Raw genomic sequence first — 21113 nt, 5'->3', positions numbered from 1 at the left:
ATTATTGTTTAATGTGAACAAAGCAATGACAACAGGTTTTTGGCCTAGAGCGAAGATTATCAGAGAAGAAAAAGTTGTAGCCTCTGTCAAAAGTAAATGGACTCACAGTGGAATCTCTCGAAGTCAGTGAGGACTCTCCTACAGTATTACTGTTATTCAGGACTCTACAAAAAGTGAAACAGTATAGGACTTGTGGCTGCCTGATTTGGGTGTCATAAAAAGTTATTTCATTCATTCAGCAAATTCTTTGAGCACACCTATGTGTCAGGAACTACACTGGGGATCTAACTGTGAACAAGACACACCAAGCCCCTTCCTTTAAAGAGTTTACATACATGGAAACTTCCCTGGTGGCACAGTAGTTAAGAAACCGCCTGCCAACGCAGGGGACGTGGGTTCGACCCCTGGTCTGGGAAGATCCCACATGCCGTGGGGCAACTAAGCCCGTGTGCCACAGCTAGTAAGCCTGAGCTCTAGAGCCTGCGAGCCACAACTACTGAGCCCATGCACCACAACTACTGAAGCCCACACACCTAGAGCCTTTGCTCCACAACAAGAGAAACCACCACAATGAGAAGCCTGCACGCCACAACGAAGAGCAGACCCCGCTGGTTGCAACTAGAGAAAGCCTGCACGGAGCAACAAAGACCCAACAGAGCCAAAAAAATTTTTTTAATTAAAAAAACAAGAAGAAATAGAAAATATGAACAGACCAATCACAAGTAATGAAATTGAAACTGTGATTAAATCTGCCAACAAACAAAGTCCAGGACCAGATGGCTTCACAGGTGAATTCTATCAAACATTTAGAGAACAGCTAACACCCATCCTTCTCAAACTCTTCCAAAAAATTGCAGAGGAAGGAACAGTCCCAAACTCATTCTACGAGGCCACCATCACCCTGATACCAAAACCAGAGATACTACAAAAAAAGAAAATTACAGACCAATAACACTGATAAATATAGATGCAAAAATCCTCAACAAAATAATAGCAAACAGAATCCAACAGCACAGTAAAAAGATCGTACACCATGATCAAGTGGGATTTATCCCAGAGATGCAAGGATTCTTCAATATATGCAAATCAATCAATGTGCTACACCATATTAACAAATTGAAGAATAAAAACCATATGATCATCTCAATAGATGCAGAAAAAGCTTTTGACAAAATTCAACACCCATTTATTACAAAAACTCTCCAGAAAGTGGGCATAGAGGGAACCTACCTCAACATAATAAAGGCCATATATGACAAATCCACAGCAAACATCATTCTCAATGGTGAAAAACTGAAAGTATTTCCTCAAATATCAGGAAAAAGACAAGGATGTCCACTCTCACCACTATTATTCAACATAGTTTTGGAAGTTCTAGCCATGGCAAACAGGGAAGAAAAAGAAATAAAAGGAATACAAATTGGAAAAGAAGTAAAACTGTCACTGTTTGCAGATGACATGATACCATGCATAGAGAATCCTAAAGATGCCACCAGAAAACTACTAGAGCTAATCAATGTATTTGGTAAAGTTGCAGGATACAAAATTAATGCACAGAAATCTCTTGCATTCCTATACACTAACAATGAAAGATCAGAAAGAGAAATTAAGGAAACAATCCCACTCACCATTGCAACAAAATGAATAAAATGCCTAGGAATAAACCTACCTAAGGAGGTAAAAGACCTGTACTCAGAAAATTATAAGACACTGATGAAAGAAATCAAAGATGACACGAACAGATGGAGAGATATACTATGTTCTTGGATTAGAAGAATCAATGTTGTGAAAATGACTATACTACTGAAGTAATCTACAGATTCAGTGCAATCCCTATCAAATTACCAGAGGCATTTTTTACAGAACTAGAACAAAAAATCTTAAAATCTGTATGGAGACACAAAGGACCCTGAATAGCCAAAGCAGTCTTGAGGGAAAAAAAGGAGCTGGAGGAATCAGACTCCCTGACTTCAGACTATACTACAAAGCTACAGTAATCAAGACAATATGGTACTGACACAAAGACAGAAATATAGATCAATGGAACAGGACAGAAAGCCCAGAGATAAACCCACGCACCTGTGGTCAACTAATCTATGACAAAGGAGGCCAGGATATACAATGGAGAAAAGACAGTCTCTTCAATTAGTGGTGCTGGGAAAACTGGACAGCTACATGTAAAAGAATGAAATTAGAACACTCCCTAACACCAGACACAAAAATAAACTCAAAATGGAGTAAAGACCTAAATGTAAGACCAGAAACTATCAAACTCTTAGAGGAAAACATAGGGAGAACTCTCTTTGACATAAATCACAGCAAGATCTTTTTTGATCCACCTCCTAGAGTAATGGAAATACAAACAAAAATAAACAAATGGGACCTAATGAAACTTCAAAGCTTTTGCACAGCAAAGAAAGCTATAAACAAAACGATAAGACAACCCTCAGAATGGGAGAAAATATTTGCAAACAAATCATCGGACCAAGGGTTAATCTCCAAAATATATAAACAGCTCATGCAGCTCAATATTAAAAAACAAACAACCCAATGAAAAAATGGGCAGAAGACCTAAATAGACATTTCTCCAAAGAAGACATACAGATGGCCAAGAAGCACATGAAAAGCTGCTCAACATCACTAATCATTAGAGAAATACAAATCAAAAGTACAATGAGGTATCACCTCACACCAGTTAGAATGGGCATCATAAGAAAATCTACAAACAACAAATGCTGGAGAGGGTGTGGAGAAAAGGGAACCCTCTTGCACTGTTGGTGGGAATGTAAATCGATACAGCCACTATGGAGAACAGTATGGAGGTTCCTTAAAAAACTAAAAATAGAATTACCATATGACCCAGCAATCCCACTACTGGGCATATACCCAGAGAAAACCATAATTCAAAAAGATACATGCACCCCAATGTTCATTGCAGCACTATTTACAATAGCCAGTCCATTTACTTTTGAAGCAACCTAAATGCCCATCGACAGAGGAATGGATGAAGAAGATGTGGTACCTATATATGATTGAATATTACCCAGCCATAAAAAGGAATGAAATTGTGTCATTTGCAGAGACGTGGATGGCCCTAGAGACTGTCATACAGAGTGAAGTTAGTCAGAAAGAGAAAAGCAAATATCGTATATTAACGCATATATGTGGTATCTAGAAAAATGGTACAGATGAACCAGTGTGCAGGGCAGAAATAGAGACACAGATGTAGAGAACAAACGTATGGACACCAAGGGGGGAAAGTGTGGGCGGGGGGGATGAATTGGGAGATTGGGATTCACATATATACACTAATATGTATAAAATAGATAACTAATAAGAACCTGCTGTATAAAATTTTTTTAATTAAAAAAAAATGTGAAAAAAAACCCCCACAATATTGTGGAGAAGGCAGCAGTGGCAGCAGCAACGGCAGCTCTGGAGATGCAGTCCCGGTCCCGGCTTCAGCCCCAGTCCCGGCTTCAGCCCCAGTCCCATCATGGTGGCACTCGCTGAGCTCCTGGCCGCCCTCGTGGCCACAGCCTCGGGCTACTTTGTCAGCATCGACGCACAGGCCGAGGAGTGCTTCTTTGAGCAGGTCACCTTGGGCACCAAGATGGGCCTCATCTTCGAGGTGGCTGAGGGCAGCTTCCTGGACATCGACATGGAGATTACAGGGCCTAATAATAAATGAATTTATAAAGGAGACTGGGAGTCCAGTTGGAAATACACATTTGCTGCTCCCATGGATGGAACATATAAGTTTTGTTTTAGCAATAGAATGTCCAACATGACTCCAAAGATAGTGATGTTCACCGTTGATATTGGGGAGGCCCCAAAAGGACAAGACATGGAAACAGAAGCTCACCAGAACAAGCTGGTAGAAATGATTAATGAGCTCACAGTGGCAATGACAGCTGTAAAGCATTCCTATACATGGAAGTTCGGGAGAGAATACACAGAGCAGTCAATGACAGCACAAACAGCAGAGTGGTCCTTTGGTCCTTCTTTGAAGCTCTTGTTCTAGTTGCCATGACATTGGGACGGATCTACTACCTGAAGAGATTTTTTGTAGTCCGGAGGGTTGTTTAAAAAGCCTTTTCCTGATGGTCCCAAACTCATAATTCACTGTTTACCAAATATCTTGGGCATAATAATGTCATTAGTTTCTATGTTTTTATTTTCTGAACTGTACATTCACAGCTTATGTTTCTTTGTGATTAATAGATATTGGGGAAAAACACTTTTTCAGGAAAATTATAGTGAAAATTTGATTGGCATAATTTCGTATTTGAATTCTTCCTCCATTATACAGGTCTTTCCAGAACTCAGACGCTGTAATTTGAATATAGGTGTATAGTCCTTATTATATCTTCTTTCCTTTTGCTTTCATAATAAAATACAGTTTGTTCAGGATAGTACTTTACTGATAGCACTTTACTAAAATGACTGCATTCTTGGGATCCCTAATCCTGCAGTTCAAGTCATTAAAGATTCATTTTGTTGAATCTTTGAGAAACAACAATCTGAATCTTGACATTTTCTGTCCAGCCGAAAATGGCAGAGCCCTGTGACTTAGAGGACGCTACCAGGTGGTATTTTCATACTTTGTCTACCTTGTTTTTGCATTAAAGATAAGTCTTTAACCAACAACCTTTCCTCCCGCTAAAGTTTTACTCTGAACCTTAGAACTCAGTCACCTCCAGTTAAAATTGTTGACACAAGCAGCTAATAACCATTTTTTGGTTTCTGCCTAACCGTGTAAGAAGTCTCTATTAAAACCAATTCTCTAGGTGTTTCAGCGAACGGTAGCTCTTTTTCTTTCTGTGCTGGCACATCCACTTCTCCACTCTTGGCACGTAGGAGGTATGCATTCAGTACTAGGAAAAAATCTGGATTTCTAATGCTAAAGGGCTAAAGCCTCTTGGATTTCTTTGCAGTGATATACAGCCACTATTTCATTTTTGATCAGTGGCATTTTGGTCACTGTTTAATTAGGGTACTGAACATCACTGTCAGTACTAGGGTTTTTGTTTTTGTTTTTCTTGGGTCTTTCTATTTTTTGTTTTTCTTTCTTTCTTGTTTTACTTGGGTCTTTCTTTTCTTTTGAATTTTGTTTTGTATAAAACGAAATGACTTTCTCTGATGATGGGTTTAAAATTAAAAGAGCATCTAGTTTTGGTGTGGGGATGATCCAGAATTATGTTGTGACCGATGTATATTAGTTACTTGCGCTTTTTTTTTTTTTTGGATCTTTGCAAGGGGAAAACTACAAGTAATGAGTTTTATATCATTAATTTAAATTTGTTACAGGTTTTCATGTTCAGGATAAACAATTTTTCAACCTTGGGTGAAAATACTTGCAACAGTTTCAGGTGACTGTGTTTTACCTTAGGACAACTGCTGCATTCCAGTTTGTGTGCGCGTGTGAAAACACTTCAAAATTGAGTTAAAAGATGTAAATTTACAATTGGTTGTGTATCTAATCTGCCCCAGGTTCAGTAAATAAACAATTCTCTAAAAAAAAAAGAGTTTACATATATGGATCTTGACTTATATGACCCAAATGAGAATGCCCACGTAAGGTAAGAAACCTATCCTACTGATTTAAGCCATTACCAAAACATACACACACACCTTTTAGTCCAATTACACAAGAAACAAAAAAAGCTAACTTTTAATATTGTTAATCATGAATAGTCATATGCTACTTTAACTTAATTTAGTCCCTTTTTTTATAGTTCTGCAAATGCAAAGCTAGCATAACGATTTGGTGGAACTCGTGTTAATCAGTTCAACTCTAGTTACTAAGCACTTAACACCAACCAGAAATATTTTAAATGTTCCTCTTTGTATACTAGCTAAAAATTCCCTAGCCCATTTGCCCACCTTCAGACAGAAGATTATTTCTTCAATCCAAAAGGAAGATATTAAATTAAATGGCATACAATGAATACAGTGGGTTGAATTGGTGGTCCCTGAAAAGATAGGTACATGTCCTAATGCCTGGAAACTGTGAATGTTACCTTATTTGAATAAAGAGTCTTTGCAGGTGTAATTAAAGATCTTGAGATGAGGAAATCATCCTGGCTTACTAGGTGGGTCCTAAATCCAATAACAAGTGGAGTATTAAAGTCAGTCCTTATAAGAATCAGTCCTTATAAGAGAAAGGCAAAGAGAGATTTGAGACAGACATAAGAGGAAAAGACACAGAATAGAGAAGGAGGAGGCTATGTGACCACAAAGGCAGAGACTGGAGTGAGGTGACCATAAACCAAGGAGTGCCAACAGCCATCAGAAGGTGAAAGAGGCAAAGAATGAATTCTCCCCTAGAGCCTCCAGAGGGAGTGAAGCCCTGACAACACCTTGATTTCAGACTTCTGGCCTCCAGAGCCATGAGAGAATAAATATCTGTTGTTTATGCCACCCAATTTGTGGCAATTTGTTACAGCAACCATAGGAAGCTAATACAGTGAACAAAGGCATTTTGGTAAGGAATCATGGGTTGAAGTCCCACTCCTGTCATTCAGTCCCTATTTGTTCTTTAGTAAGTTGGTTAGCCTCTCTGAGCCTCCATGACCTTATTTGTAAAAATGGGATAATCAAGGGCTTCCCTGGTGGCGCAGTGGTTGAGAGTCCGCCTGCCGATGCAGGGGACACGGGTTCGTGCCCCGGCCTGGGAAGATCCCACATGCCGTGGAGCGGCTGGGCCCGTGAGCCATGGCCGCTGAGCCTGCGTGTCCGGAGCCTGTGCTCCGCAGCGGGAGAGGCCACAAGAGTGAGAAGCCCACGTACCACAAAAAAAAAAAAAAAAAAAAAGGGATAATCAAACCTGTGCTGCTATCCCCCAGGGTTCTGATAAGAATCAGATGAGATCATATAGGTGAAAACATTCAGAATACTGTAAAATCCTTTACAAATATGAATTATTATTCTTATACTTTATCTGGAATTTAATGAGGTTTGGAGCCCAGGCTCTTTATTCAAGCCCACTTGCTGCAACCCTTTACATAAATCAGCACTTGTCTAATTTTAGCAATGCCAACATTATATCAATTTTCTTTTTTCTTTTTTTCTTTTTTTTTTGGTACGCGGGTCTCTCACTGTTGTGGCCTCTCCCGTTGCGGAGCACAGGCTCCGGACGCGCAGGCTTAGTGGCCATGGCTCACGGGCCCAGCCGCTCAGCGGCATGTGGGATCCTCCTGGACGGGGGCACGAACCCATGTCCCCTGCATCGGCAGGCGGACTCTCAACCACTGCGCCACCAGGGAAGCCCTATATCAATCTTTAATATTAAATTTTATTTATAGAATTAAACTATCACTAATATACATAGTACCTCTTTAGTGTTAGGATTTAATGAAGGTCTAATTACCACTAACCTTATCCATTTCACTTCCCTCCATATATCTTCTACTACTGTCACACTTATTTAGAAAAGAGACCATCTAATTGGTTTATTGCCCCCATATACATTAACAAATCAGTTCTAACTGATCTGCCTTCAATAATATCTGTGAACTCACTTAACACAATCATAATTCTTTCTCTAGCTGACCTTAATTATTCCTTACTGAATTTTTCTTGGCTAAGAATGAATCATTAATAACCTCTTCCTCCTATTTTCTGGTTTTCCCCAATAGGTGGATCCTGATCTACTGCCAGACCTAGTTTCACCTTTCCTGAAATCAAGTATATTTATGAAGTATAACCATAAACTAAGGATATCATTCCACAAGTTATGCACAAAAGTTTTATAACTCTATAATCTCACTTTATCCATGTACGAGTTTATATTTTCTAGAGAATTTTTCCATTTTTACTTCACAAGAAACATCATCAAACATATTCCAAACTATTGAGAGGCTAGTTCTACTGCAAGCTTCAAATTTCTTTCCTTCAGGGGACTTTCCTGGTGACGCAGTGGTTGAGAATCCACCTGGCAATGCATGGGACACGGGTTCGAGCCCTGGTCCAGGAAGATCCCACATGCCACAGAGCAACTAAGCCTGTGCACCACAACTACTAAGCCTGCGCTCTAGAGCCTGCAATCCACAACTACTGAGCCTGTGAGCCACAACTAACGAAGCCCATGTGCCCTAGAGCCCGTGCGCCACAACTACTGAGCCCACACGCCACAACTACTGAAACCCACGTGCTCTAGGGCCCATGCTCCACCACAAGAGAAGTCACCGCAATGAGAAACCCATGCACCACCACGAAGAGTAGCCCCCACTCGCCGCAACTAGAGAAAGCCTGCATGCAGCAACAAAGACCCAACACAACCAAAAAAAAAACATTTCTTTCCTTCAGTGCAAGAGTTTGACATTAAAAATAAATAGTACTCTGATGATGCAGTCTTTATTTTCTTGTGCCATAATCATTCTTTTCTATATCAGAATTGAAAGATATTCAAATTTTCCTTAGATCTAACACAGAGTACCATAAACATTTTATTCTTTGAAATTTTGTCTCTTCAGAGTAACTTAAAAGAATTTTTCCCAAACAGAAGTTCAAAACAGTAAAACCTTGAATGGGCTTTTGAGATTTGTAAATGTAATAATCACTTGCAATTATTATTATCAATAACACACATCCTTAAGATGAGATGTCCTTTAGGTGTCCCTACCAAGCCACTGAATTGTGGGCAGTAAGTTATTTTAACATGCTTCACTACGTTTCCATAAGTAGAAATTAAATCACTTCCAAGATGTAAATTAAACACTTGGTTCTCAGGATCATCACTAAAAATTTCAAATCAAAAGTTACACTTAGGGGACTTCCCTGGTGGCGCAGTGGTTGAGAGTCCGCCTGCTGATGCAGGGGACACGGGTCCGTGCCCCGGTCTGGGAAGATCCCACATGCCGCGGAGTGGCTGGGCCCGTGAACCATGGCCGCTGAGCCTGTGCTCCGCAACGGGAGAGGCCACAACGGTGACAGGCCCGCATACCGCAAAAAAAAAAAAAAAGTTACACTTAGGAAATCCACAACCATTATTTTGTAGAAATACAGATGAATACTACTCTATGGCATTATCCATAACTTTAAATATAGGCTTTACCTGCCTACAAATGGGTTTATAAAGGTACCTACTATTATCACTTCAGATCAATAAGAAATTTACTAACAATGGTTTCCTAACTCTCTGGTCTCTAAATGACCTACATAAAAGTAAACTGCGAACCTCTTCCAACAACCGTTAGCCTCTACATTTTTCAGACAATCGGATCCCACGTGAGACTGCCAAAATACTACTAATTCTGTGAAATGTGCTAATCCTCCTGATCATGAAAACTGGAACTAACGATCTTCATTAAGAATTTTAACTCTGGATCCTCAGAATACTTCTTAAGAAACAAAAAACATCCTAAGAAGCTGTCCATTCCCCAGTCACCCATCTTAGCAACCAAGTGTAGAACCTGGCTCCTCGCCACTAGAGGGGGGTGTTTCTTCTATTGGTTTCTCTTTCGCCTAATTTGGCTTACCAGAATTTCTGGTTCAACTAGAAATTAGCCTCAAGATCAACATCCTGACCTTTATTTCCCCTTCATACTGTGTGGCCCTTTCTTTTTATTTCAGGCTGTAAGCCACCACTAAAATATCAACTTCAATCCCTGATTACCTGTACAATTATGTCCCATGTCCTATTTCATTGCCTTTTTACTAACAAACAAGATACACAGAGCTGATTCTAGAGACTTTGACATTAGTTCATCTGAAAAAAATCAGAAAATGCAACCAACCTCGCTTATTCTTTTTCAGGAAAAAGGCTTTTTTTCATTTTCCATGTTCACATTATTTCATTTGAATCACAACAAAACTACAGAAAAGAATTGAACAATTAGTAACAAATTCCAAAGAAGAAACTCTATGTCTTTAAGTGACTTGCCCAAGATTTCAGGTAGCAAATAGTGAAGCCATAATGAAGACTCAAGTGCCCTGACCCCTAGACATTTCTGGTGCTACCTGTTCTATAGGCACTAGATGAGAAAATGGACTGAGGACTGACCTACTCTTACTTTTGCCATACCAGTCTAGAGCAAACAGCTGTGTGACTACTTAACTCACTATTATTTCTGGCAAAGATTATACACGTCTTAGACTAGCCCCCACTGGCCATAAATTCACAAAGTGAGACAGGAGTAGATGAGAGAGATAAAGGACAAGAGAGGCTCAGGGGAGAAGGAAGAGATGAAAATAAATCTATTAAACAATTTTGAGGCCAGGCATAAGATGCTAAGTATGCAAGAACAGGGACCAAGATGCATCGAGGAATCAGAATCAGGAAAAGAACAAATGAATGACAAAAAGAAGCAGTCACACCACCAGATAGTCAAATGATCCAAAAGGCTCCAGAAGAGGGACTTCTCTGGTGGTCCAGTGGTTAAGACTCCATGCTCCCAGTGCAGGGGGCCCAGGTTCGATCCCTGGTCAGGTAACTAGAACCCACATGCCGCAGCTAAGAGCCCGCATGCTGCAACTAAAGATCCTGCATGTAGCAACGAAGATCCCATGTGCTGCAACTAGGACCTGGTACAGCCAAATAAATAAATAAATGTTTTTTTTAAAAAAGGCTCCAGAAGAGATGATGGCGGCTGGCTGATTCCTTGCTGCTTTCTGTGAAGAACCCTGGTTCTTCTGTGAAGAACCTCTAAGGGCAGAAGCCCTTAGAGAAGACTGAGACAAGAATTGGCCAGTTAAAATCTGCACCCACTTTCTGAAGCCATAAGGGGAGGGAAGAGCCCCAATAAAAGGAAATCTATCATAATAAAATCAAAACCGTTTGACATGAATCTGCTTGGGACAAAGTGAGTATACCACTCAGAATGCTTTTCGCTGCAAGTGACAAAATCCCAGATAATGCTGGCTTACACAATAAGGAACTGTGTTATCTCACAGACCTGGAAGTTCAGAGGTAAGGCAGACCAAGTACAATACAATCAGAAGTTCAGTAAGGTCATCAAGAGCTCAGGTTTCCTCTCTCTGTTCTGCCATCTTCTAGATCAGCTTCCTCCAAAGCTAGTTTCTCTCATTACCCTAAGATGTCTTGAGCTTTTCTAGCTATCATATTCAGACATAACAGCATCAGAGGAAGAAGAGGCACCATCTCTTTCTTTTATCTCTTTTTAGGGTCAAGAAAACCTTTCCCAGAAGCACCCCGGCCCTCCACCAGGCTTCCCTTCACATCTCATTGGCCAAAATAGGTTACAGGCCATTCCTAACCCTTCATTAGCAGAGGAAATGGGATTAACCATGACTGCTTAGACTCATCATCTAGGGTAGAATTAATGCTGGGTAGTCAATCACTATGACCATACCATGGGCAAGTTATAATGTTGAGTATTATTGTGACATTGTTTTCACTCCATAACAAACCTATAATTTATTATGTTGCTTCCAAGATTTTAATGATGAGGCATGTGCTTTGCCCAAAATTTAGATAATTACTCTTTGCTGACATTCCATATTTGCCATCATAAACTTTTTTATCAGTTATAAAACATTTTATTACAATTTTCTTGGCCAATCCACTATTTAAAAAAAAAAAAACTTTAATGCAATATTTTAGAGCAAGAATGGTAAATAGGTTTGTCACAGCAACTCCAATAGGTACAGCTACTTAGAATCCCATTTCAAGAAAGATCCAAAGATGAGTTTGGATCCAATAAGTAATAGTGCCATGACTGATTAGTGATGTCTACCATGTACTCAGGTTTGCGCACAACACATAGCACATATCTGCCAACTCTGATGTAGAGAAAATCTATTTAAATAATTTCCCTCCAATGACAATGGATCTCTCTGCCTTATTTTTATTTTAGTCAGGAGCCAATCTAATTCCTACCCTCTCTTTATTATTCCCATCTAATTTATATATTTATACACATAATATACATCAAGTATGAACTCCAAAAATTATTCTATAGATAATCAGAGCGTTCCACAGGGACCCTTTTGTAAATATATAGAAAGGGTTGGCAGAATGGCTTAATTTACAAACTGTCTCACTTAAATAAAGCAGGGGGGGTGTCTTTGGGGCCCAGGCTAGTTGTGGATCTCAGCAGCCTTCAGGGACAGAAAGAAAAAGAGAATGGCAATCTATTCCCAATTAAAGTGGACTGGCCCACAGTTGCAGGTCAAAAGGGAGAAAGGAACCAAAGCCTAAACCTGGACAAAGGTGATTAATCAATAATTGGAGAATGCTTAAATAATGGCAGATTACAAACAGTATGCAGAGTTTATGTGTATAAAATGCATTTGAAAAGACAGAAAAGGACAACAGTGGTTATTCTTGGGTAAATTAATTTATGGCTTTTTTTCCTTTTGTCCTTCTACTCATCTACATTTTTCTGACTGTCCTGTACTGCACATACACTGCCTTTTTAATGAGGGGAAAAAAAACAATAATGGAAACATGTTTTTATCTCATCCCTCAATGTTTTGGTTATTCCAATTAACCTCTTATTGCCTTGTAGTTAAGATCGAGTTTGTCCAAGTATGCTATTGTTGGGCAGCTAGGTTGTCTTAACCTTTTGGTATCACAAGCAACAAAGTACTCTTGTAGTTGAAAATTAATTTGAAATATAAAAGAAGAAAAATTAGAAAAATCTCTAGAAAATGGACCAAAAGTGTTTAAACACCCCATAATATACTAAAAGTATCACTACTCAAAAATTAATAACTTAGGATATTCACACCAAATAATTGTTTTAACCAAATTGTCCAGTTGACCAGTTTACTTTCAACTAAATTGTATTTGGACAAAATTGATTTTGGCCAAAATAACTTTAAGTCAAATTGGTATTGGACGGAGTATACTACCAGCATCAGAGGAAAGTCTAAATGCAGAGAAAAGAAATAGCACCCCTCCCAAAAAAAAAAGGTTCAATAATAATCAACAGGCAAGTCTGAAAGAGAAACATCACCTGGGGCAATGTTTCAAAGTAGAAGGAAGTGTCTATCAAGGAGCTATAAAACTAACCCAAGTAGCTTAGAAAGTGCTAGTAAGGATATCAAGTAAATTCAGTTTCAGCTGCCTGCTTGGACACTCTCCCCTAGGTAGAACAATGCTGGGTTTTCTCCAGGTTCCCTAGATGAAAAACTTAATCTGTTTGGAGTTCAAATTGAGGATGTATGTTCCCCAAATCATTCATCCACAATCACTTTCCCAGTAAATGAGGTTCTGGAGCTGGCCACTGCATGATGGGGAATCCAAACCACTTCTTGGGCATATTATGGTTCCCCACCCCAAATTATAGAGGGTAATATCCCATATTGTCAGACAAGCAGAGGTAGCAGATGATGTGAATTTGCACGGAAAGAAGCAATCTGAACTGGATTGCCGCAGGAGTAAAAGACCCAGGTAGTGGGTTTCAGCTTCTAGAATAGCTGGTTAGCATGGCCAGAGAGAGTTAGAAGACATCTCTGGCTTGAACAGTCTTCAAAGGAACCTGATTACAGTTAAGATTTCTTTTTAGCCCATTATTGCTCCATGGAAAATCCTGGAGAGCTTTCTGAGCAGCCTGTATTCATTCAAATATTAACTGGCTGTCAGGCTGCTGGTGTTGCTGAGGTAAGCAGAGAGGTAGCAGGGTAGAAGGCAAAGACATCTGTGCCATTAAAGAAGGCATTCTATAGGAAGGAAAACAGAGAAATGCATTTATATTCAGTCACAGCAAAGAAGGTGTGAAAAAACAAGGTAGATGAATCAATTTGTTTCTACTAAAAAGCAAAACAATGTAGAGGGACTATTCACAAATGGTGTTGGGGCAACTGAGTAGCCATTTGGAAAATAATTAAATTTGGACCTATGTCTCACACCATACACTAAGAAAAATGCATCAAAAAACTTAAGTGTAAAATAGAAGCCATAAAAGTAGTAGTAAAAAAAAAAAAGTAGTAGTAGAATATGAGAGAATTCTTTTATAACCTTGTAGTGGGGCAGGCTTTTCTAACTATGACACAAAACCCAGAAGTCATAAAAGAGAAGACTGACAAATTCAACTACATTTTAGGGAAAATCTACATGGCAAAACACTATAAGCAAAGACAAATGACAAACTGGGGTCGGGGGGGATGATGCAACTCATTTTACAGAGGGCAAATCTCCATATTATAAACATCAGCTACAAGTTGATTTTCAAATGACCGCCCCCCCAAAAGAAGAAAAGAATATAAGAGATACTTCACAGAAAAGGAAATACAAATGGCTTTTAAACATATGAAAATATATTCAAACTCACTGTTAAAAAGAAATAAAAATTAAAACCACACTAAGATAACAATTTTCACCCACTGGATTGGAAAAAATCCAAAAGTTCAATAACGCATTTTGTTGGCAAGAACACAGGTAGTCAGGCACTCTTATACATTTCTGATGGGGGTATAAATTATACAGCCTCTATGAAGGGTAGGACCTGTAAAATCACTATGAGATACACTCTTTGACCACAATTCCACTTTTAGGAATTTACCCTACAAATATATTTGTACAAGTGTGAAATAATCTATGTAACAAAAGTATTTACTGCAGCATTGTTTCTAATAGCAAGAGATTGAAAATTTCCCAAATGTCTATCAATATGGTACTGATTAAATAAATGATGCTATAGCCACACAATGATGTGGAAGAGATCTCCAAGACATACTGTTAAAATGAAATATACCTCATATATTTTTCCACTGTTATGGAAAGAACACCAAGATACACTGTTGAGTGAAAAAGGCAGAATGGAAGCAGAAGCTTCCATTTGTATAAAAAAGGAAAGGAAAACAGAATTTATATTTGTATTGGCTTGGGTATGCATTTTAAAACTCTAGGAGGATAGGAACTGAGTAGATGGTGGACAGGAGTGGAAGGGAAACTTTTTTGTTTCTGAACATTTTGTTGTTTGAATCATGTGAACGCATTACCTTTTCAAAAGTTAAATCTTAAGATTTAATATATTAAATGTTTAGAAAATATAATTTGAGTTCCTAGATAATATTCTACATTTATGTCCCTCAGTCTATGGGTGATAGATTGTAGACAAGTGACAAGAGGCCTTGAACTGTAAAGCAAAGTGAGGGTTACAATAGGAAATCTGATGACTAGAAGTGAAGAACTTACCAATGAACAGGTTGTACAGACCCAGGGTAGAGACAGTAAAGAAAAGAGGGAAGGACACCATCTTGTGAAAGTATCAGAGCAAAAGTGCCACATCGAAATAAAGAGATAAGCCAGAGATTAACTCTTGAGGAGGTTTAGGATCAAAAGGTGATATAATTCCTTAGGATACTTGAATTCTTTAGTTCAAACACAGATATCACAGAGTGCTGTGACTCAGGGGTACTGCCCTCAATATGGACAACTAGATGTGTCTGTAGTCTAGTCGCAATGGAGAGACAGGCGGTTCAGAAGCAGCAGCACAGTGATGTACAGCAGGTCTTCTCTGCTGCTCTCTCATGCTGAACCCCTGAGTGAAACTCTCTCAGAAAAGTTAATAAGGCCACAAGGCTGGTTGTGATCAAGAAAATAGAATATTTTGAATAAAGCTTCTTGAAAACTGCTTTCATTCATTCATCAAATGTTTACAGAGCACCTATTCTGTGCCAAGAACTGCTCCATGGGCTCAGTAAATTCATCCTCCCAAATAAATATGTCCAAGATAATTTAAACAAAAAGGCATTTTAAAGGATTTTGAGATAAATAGAAGCTTCTCACACACAAAAAATTTAAATATAAAAAGTCGCTAAAAAGTTAACTTGCAACTATAAAGTGCCATGAAACTATGGTAAATGGACTTCAAATTGTATACAGGTTATCCTGTTGTTTTTAAAAAGTGAAATTAATGACTTAGCATGAATTTAAAATAAGACAATCATTTTCAGAAATTAGAAATAATGAGTAAAATTTAATAATTTTACTAAACTTAAAAAGTATCAATATAAATCTTTAAAATATGGCTTTCTATTCTCATCACTACAATTGATAAAACAGGAAAACATAACCGGAAAAGAGAACTAATTCAGAACAGATATCAGGGAAGAATTTTTCCAGTAGTGAACTATAAACATGAGTAACAAATAATGAAAAACGTATTATGGCAAAAAATTAGAATCAGTTACTAATTACATGATCTAAGTAAGAAAACAGATACCTAAATACGTAGAAGAGGCATTTAAAAAGTAGCCCTAAATTAATGGACAAACCATGTTTTTACTATCCAAACCTAACTCAGATAATACATAAATCTGCAATGTGTTAAGATTCGGGTATTTCCCAATGCCTATAAAGTCAGCTCTCATTTATCCATAAAAATGTATCCAACAGCAAACCAGCAAGTTTGCAAACAGAATTTATTGTATTCTTCCTGTTTGATTTGCTAACATATTTCCAACTTAATACCTACTTGGTACTTTCCTTTTGACCTGCCTTCTCAATATTTCACTTTCTCTATCTGTTTATACTCTAAAAGGATGTAAAGACTTACAAGCCCACCATCACCAGTCCTTTTCTAGGAAAAAGCAAAAAGGACAGTTCTGCCTCAGCTGCTACATTTAAGAAGAAATGATTCATGCTTAGCATGCAGTGAGAATCAGAAAAGAGCACGAGGAGCAAACAACAGTATCCATTCCAATGAAAGTTTATTAATTTGTATGAAGTCAATTTGTGACTCATCCACATTCAAATGAATGAACAAAAACAAATTCCAAAGCTAAATATAAAATGACTTTTGGACTATCCAGGTTTCTGCTTGTTTCCACTTTCTGGACAAGACAAGGCTGTGATGCTGGCAATACATTAACACTCTCAGGCCACCAAGATCCCACTCAGTGGCTACAGTTATTTATCAAGTAGGCCAAAGAAGTTTAATATAATATTACTACAAATTACAAATCTGTATACTATACAAATATTTGTATAGTATACAAAAGAGCTACTGAACCTCCTGACTACAGCAATCAAGTAGTGACAGGAGACCAGGCCAGAGCTGACTCATGATTTACATTTAACCAGCCTTAAAAAGCATTCAACTTTAGAACCTGAAAGGATCCTTAAAGATCATACAGTCAGCCCAACATTATCCTTTTACAGATGATATTTAGGCCCCCCGCAAAAGATTAATTAACTTACCCAAGGTTGGGCAGCTTCATGGCAGCAAAACCAGCCCCAGGCCTCTGAGAAGCAATCTAGTGCTTTCTGTAAAATACAGCATCCCACTCCTGGAGAATATGCTGAAGGAACTGATCTTGTACATGTGAGGCAATTTTTTTTTTTTCCAGAGTTGGGTGATAGGAAAGGGCTACATTGTAGTTATATGTGGAGAGATATTTACTTGCTCCATCAACCCTAACTAAAATGCAGATCTTATTTCATAGGCATAAATAATATCCTGAATTTATCACACATGCGTAATAACTTTTCTCTCCCAAATCACTGTGGCCTTCCAGAGTTTACCAACGACTGGGGGAAACAGGACTAAGAAATAAACTATCTTTTTAACCAGATTGCAAGCCTGTCCTGTTATTTATTAATGGATAGAAAAATATTATTTAATGAGATTAAAAAATAATATTAGCACTTATACTATTAAGTAATCTTTCCTTCTCTGGTTTTTACTCTTTTCTAAAATTTTCTGTAACACAGAAAGTCTTTCCTGATCTATTATTTACTTTTTCCTTGTTAAATATTAATATTCTAATTCACATGAGCCTTTTTCTAAAACTTCTAAGAAATCATAATTCCAAAATCTCTTTGCCTAGTTTACTTCTGCATATACGTAGTGTTATACAAATCTATTTAAACATATCTTAGAAAGGATAAGAAACTCAAGAATTTATGTGTTGAACTGGTTATACATAGGTGCCATGGTTCTCAATTTTTTAAACCTTAAGAAATTTTCCCAAAAGAAGTTGATATTAACATTTCCTAGCCTACAGCATCCCATTCTTCATTGAGAGGAAGCAGCATAAGTGAAAGTACACATAGAGGGGGAAAGACTGTAGAAAAGTCAAACCAAAAGTCTGTCAGGGAAAAAAAAAAAATCATAGCAAATCTTCCTACACGGCTATAATAGGTACAAGCCAAGTTGCAATTTCCTTGTATCACCATGTGGCTGGCTGGGCTTGTGGTGGGCACTATACTCAATCAGGAGTGTTAAAAGTTGAGGTAAAGAAAACAAACCACTCATGTCAAAAATATCCTAATCCATATAACTGGTTAACTTATATTATGCCTGTTCTCCTTCATATTCAAATTTAGATGGGAAATATTTTATGGATATTTACTATCTCTGTTAAACTTAGGTGCCACAGAAATTTCAAAGATATGTGAGACATGCTTTTGAAGCTTATAGTTCAACAGGGCAATAAGCTGTGGACACAAGAGCACAAAAAGAAGGCAGTAAAATAAGGACTTTATGAAAGACTAAAGCACAATCTGGGTTCATTTCTTGAACTAGTTTTAGAGGAAGGGTAAGATTTCAATAAGCAGAGAAGGGAATGCCATAAAAAGGAAAACTATGAACAAATGTGGAAGGGTAAAAGGATGTCTGAAGAAAAGTGAGGATAACAGTTTGACTAGGATAGGAAAATTCTGTGGAAATAAAGAGGCCAGGATGTGGAGGCTTTGGGGTTTTATTTTGGAGACATATCCAGCTGCTGAAGACTTTTGAGCCCAGGAGTGATATAACAAAAGCCGTATTTTAGGAAGAATAATCTGGCAATGATAGAATTGATAAGGAAGGGATAGTATGCAGGTAGGTCAGACAGAAAACTACTACCATTGTCCCATGTTCCTAAGCCCAGTAATTTAAGTGTATAAGTCAATGTCAGCCCAAGCTACCAAATTTTATATACATATCTTAAATGTAGTATAGAACTTCTATAGTGATTCAGGAAAACATGGACTTACACACAAGTCTTTTAATTTTCTTTCCTATCTTCACCTTAGGTAACAACTTCTGGCTTGGAATTTTCATTTCACCTTTCCTCACCCAATTTTTGTATCAGCAAGACTCATCATCATTCTTTACATATTAGCAAAATCAACAAGATTTATGTCAGTGATTAATCAGAAGAGTCTTTAAAGCAATTCTAAATCCCATTTTGTTAAAGTAACTGCTTTATATCACACACAATAAATTTCCCCCAAATTTATATTTTATTTTCCAAGAGAAAGAGCACTTTCTTTCTTGCAGACAGACTACACCTACAAAACCAAAACAAAATGAAAGATAATTATCAAGTGAATCTGTAATAGTTACTTCATAGAAAGAATTTTTAACAGATTGGCTGCCATAAGTATCATGAAAGCAGAAACTAACTGCTTTCTTTGCTTTGGGTGTAAACTAGGCCACACATGAATGTCCCTCTTCTAGAAAAAGGACCAAACCAGGTTAAGTTTTCCACATTTCACAGATTAAGATAGTCTTATTCTATTTGATTTCCCAAAAGAAGAGATTTAATTATAAAGTATTGTTTCATTTGTCATCAAAAAGGTATTTTATATTACTGAAATGGTCATATTACATAAGCCTTACAGAAAATTATGCCTGACTTTTAGTAAATCAGACTTTTGAAACAGTATAGAACAATAGATATTAATTTGAAAAAGAGAACGATTCACTTGGTTTGAGGTCACCTAAAGAACTGCATATGACTACAGCCCTAGGTTTAAGCAGAGGATGGTGTCCCAGTTTGTAAGAGAGCCTTGTCTCTGCTTCCATGACTTTCCATTTGAGTGCAAAAATGTTGCCACTTATCGGTGACCACTGGAACCTCTCCAACAGTCAGTCCAGCTTCCTACCCAGAGGAGTACTAAGCCAGCTGATTGGCTCAGTGCAATCAGACAACAGCCCTCAGCCTCACAGTAGTCAAGGAACAAAGATTGGTGACCCGATACCCAGGAAGAAAAGGACGTAAAAGGCAGAGGAGGGGGAAAAGAGGCGAGGGAAGCATATAATCAACATAAACGTCCAGAAAGTCACATTCACTCAAAGAGTCAAAGGGAGAAATGCTTTACCTGGAGATATTCAGACAGGGATGGAATTTTTTTTTTAATGTAACATAAATAAGGAAACCGGTTTGAAACGGTCACTGAGGAAACCCAATTCATATAAACAAACTTAGCTAGAAGCTTTATAAGTACCTTCAGTGGGCAAGGATCTTTTACATACTAACATTTAAAAATGTAGTTTACTCAACAAATTCACTGAAAGGTGTTCTGTTTCCTAAAAACTGTACCTAATAACTGTTCTTTTCAGTGATTCCAGTTCTGCACGCGATTTCAAATTGAAGGGGGAATGGGTGGGGTGCAGGACATAAGAAATTTTTACAGCATGGAAATAAAAGTATTTTTAAACCTTCTTGGGGGTGAAAAGTTAGGCAAGAAGTAATACGTGGAAACTGTCAAGTGCTTCTCTACACATCCACCCACCAGATACCATCGCAGCCGGCTAGGGGAGTCTCCCTCTTCTTGCCTGACAGCTTCACTTTCTTTGAGGTCTGGAGCTGGTGATCACACTGGCCCGTCATGGTATTTTCATTTAACAAAGCAGTTACTCAACAGGGGAAAAAGCCACAAAGGAGCAGAGCAACTGCTGCTGCACCCGTGATGCAAGTGCAAGATGAGCCCCGGGCCGCCACCGCCGCCTCGGCTCCTCCGTGACGTCCGGGAGGGGTATCCCCGGCTCTCAGGAAGTGGTGGCCGCGGGCGGCTCCGCCCCCACACGACTCGGGGCTGGCCGGGCCGCGGGGTGGCTGGACGGCCGGGCCTGCCGGCTGGCGGGGATCGCCGTCCCACACCCGCGCACGCCCCGTGGGCCGCGCGTCCCGGGCCCTCCCCCGCGCCACCACTGAGGGCAGGCGCCGCGCCCTGACTCGCCGTCCGCTCAAGTCACAGCCCGCGCGTCCCACTCTATCCCACAGCTCACACCCACTCACCCCGACCCCCTGGGCCGAGCCCGGCCCAGCGTCGCCGGTCACCAGACTGGGTCGAGCCGAGTCCAAGATGGCGACTCCGCCCCCGCCCCCTCCGCACTCCCCGCGGGGTCTGGGCGCCCCCTCACGCGGCGAGCTGGCGCCCTAGGCCCGGCTAAAAATAGCCAGGCCCGACTATATTTGGTGCGGCCGGA

The 21113-nt window shown here is 39.0% G+C and overlaps 1 long non-coding RNA gene and 1 pseudogene across 4 annotated transcripts in view; one reads left to right on the top strand and one right to left on the bottom strand.

Moving 5' to 3' along the window:
• LOC137227638 (uncharacterized) overlaps positions 1-21113 on the bottom strand; it is a 619814-nt gene extending 598701 nt beyond the window's left edge. For 2 of the 4 annotated variants that reach the window (XR_010944939.1, XR_010944941.1), the window contains exon 1: positions 20923-21113. This is a non-coding gene — a long non-coding RNA (uncharacterized lncRNA). The remainder of the gene's footprint in view (positions 1-20922) is intronic. The other 2 variants (XR_010944942.1, XR_010944940.1) reach the window with 2 other exon arrangements.
• On the top strand, positions 3497-4227 carry LOC137227634 (transmembrane emp24 domain-containing protein 2 pseudogene; annotated as a pseudogene).

This window comes from Pseudorca crassidens, chromosome 7 (assembly GCF_039906515.1).
Source record: "Pseudorca crassidens isolate mPseCra1 chromosome 7, mPseCra1.hap1, whole genome shotgun sequence".
NCBI classification, from domain to species: Eukaryota; Metazoa; Chordata; class Mammalia; order Artiodactyla; family Delphinidae; genus Pseudorca; species Pseudorca crassidens.
The sequence above is the reverse complement of the archived record's forward strand: the minus strand, read 5'-3'. Positions and strand labels throughout refer to the sequence as shown.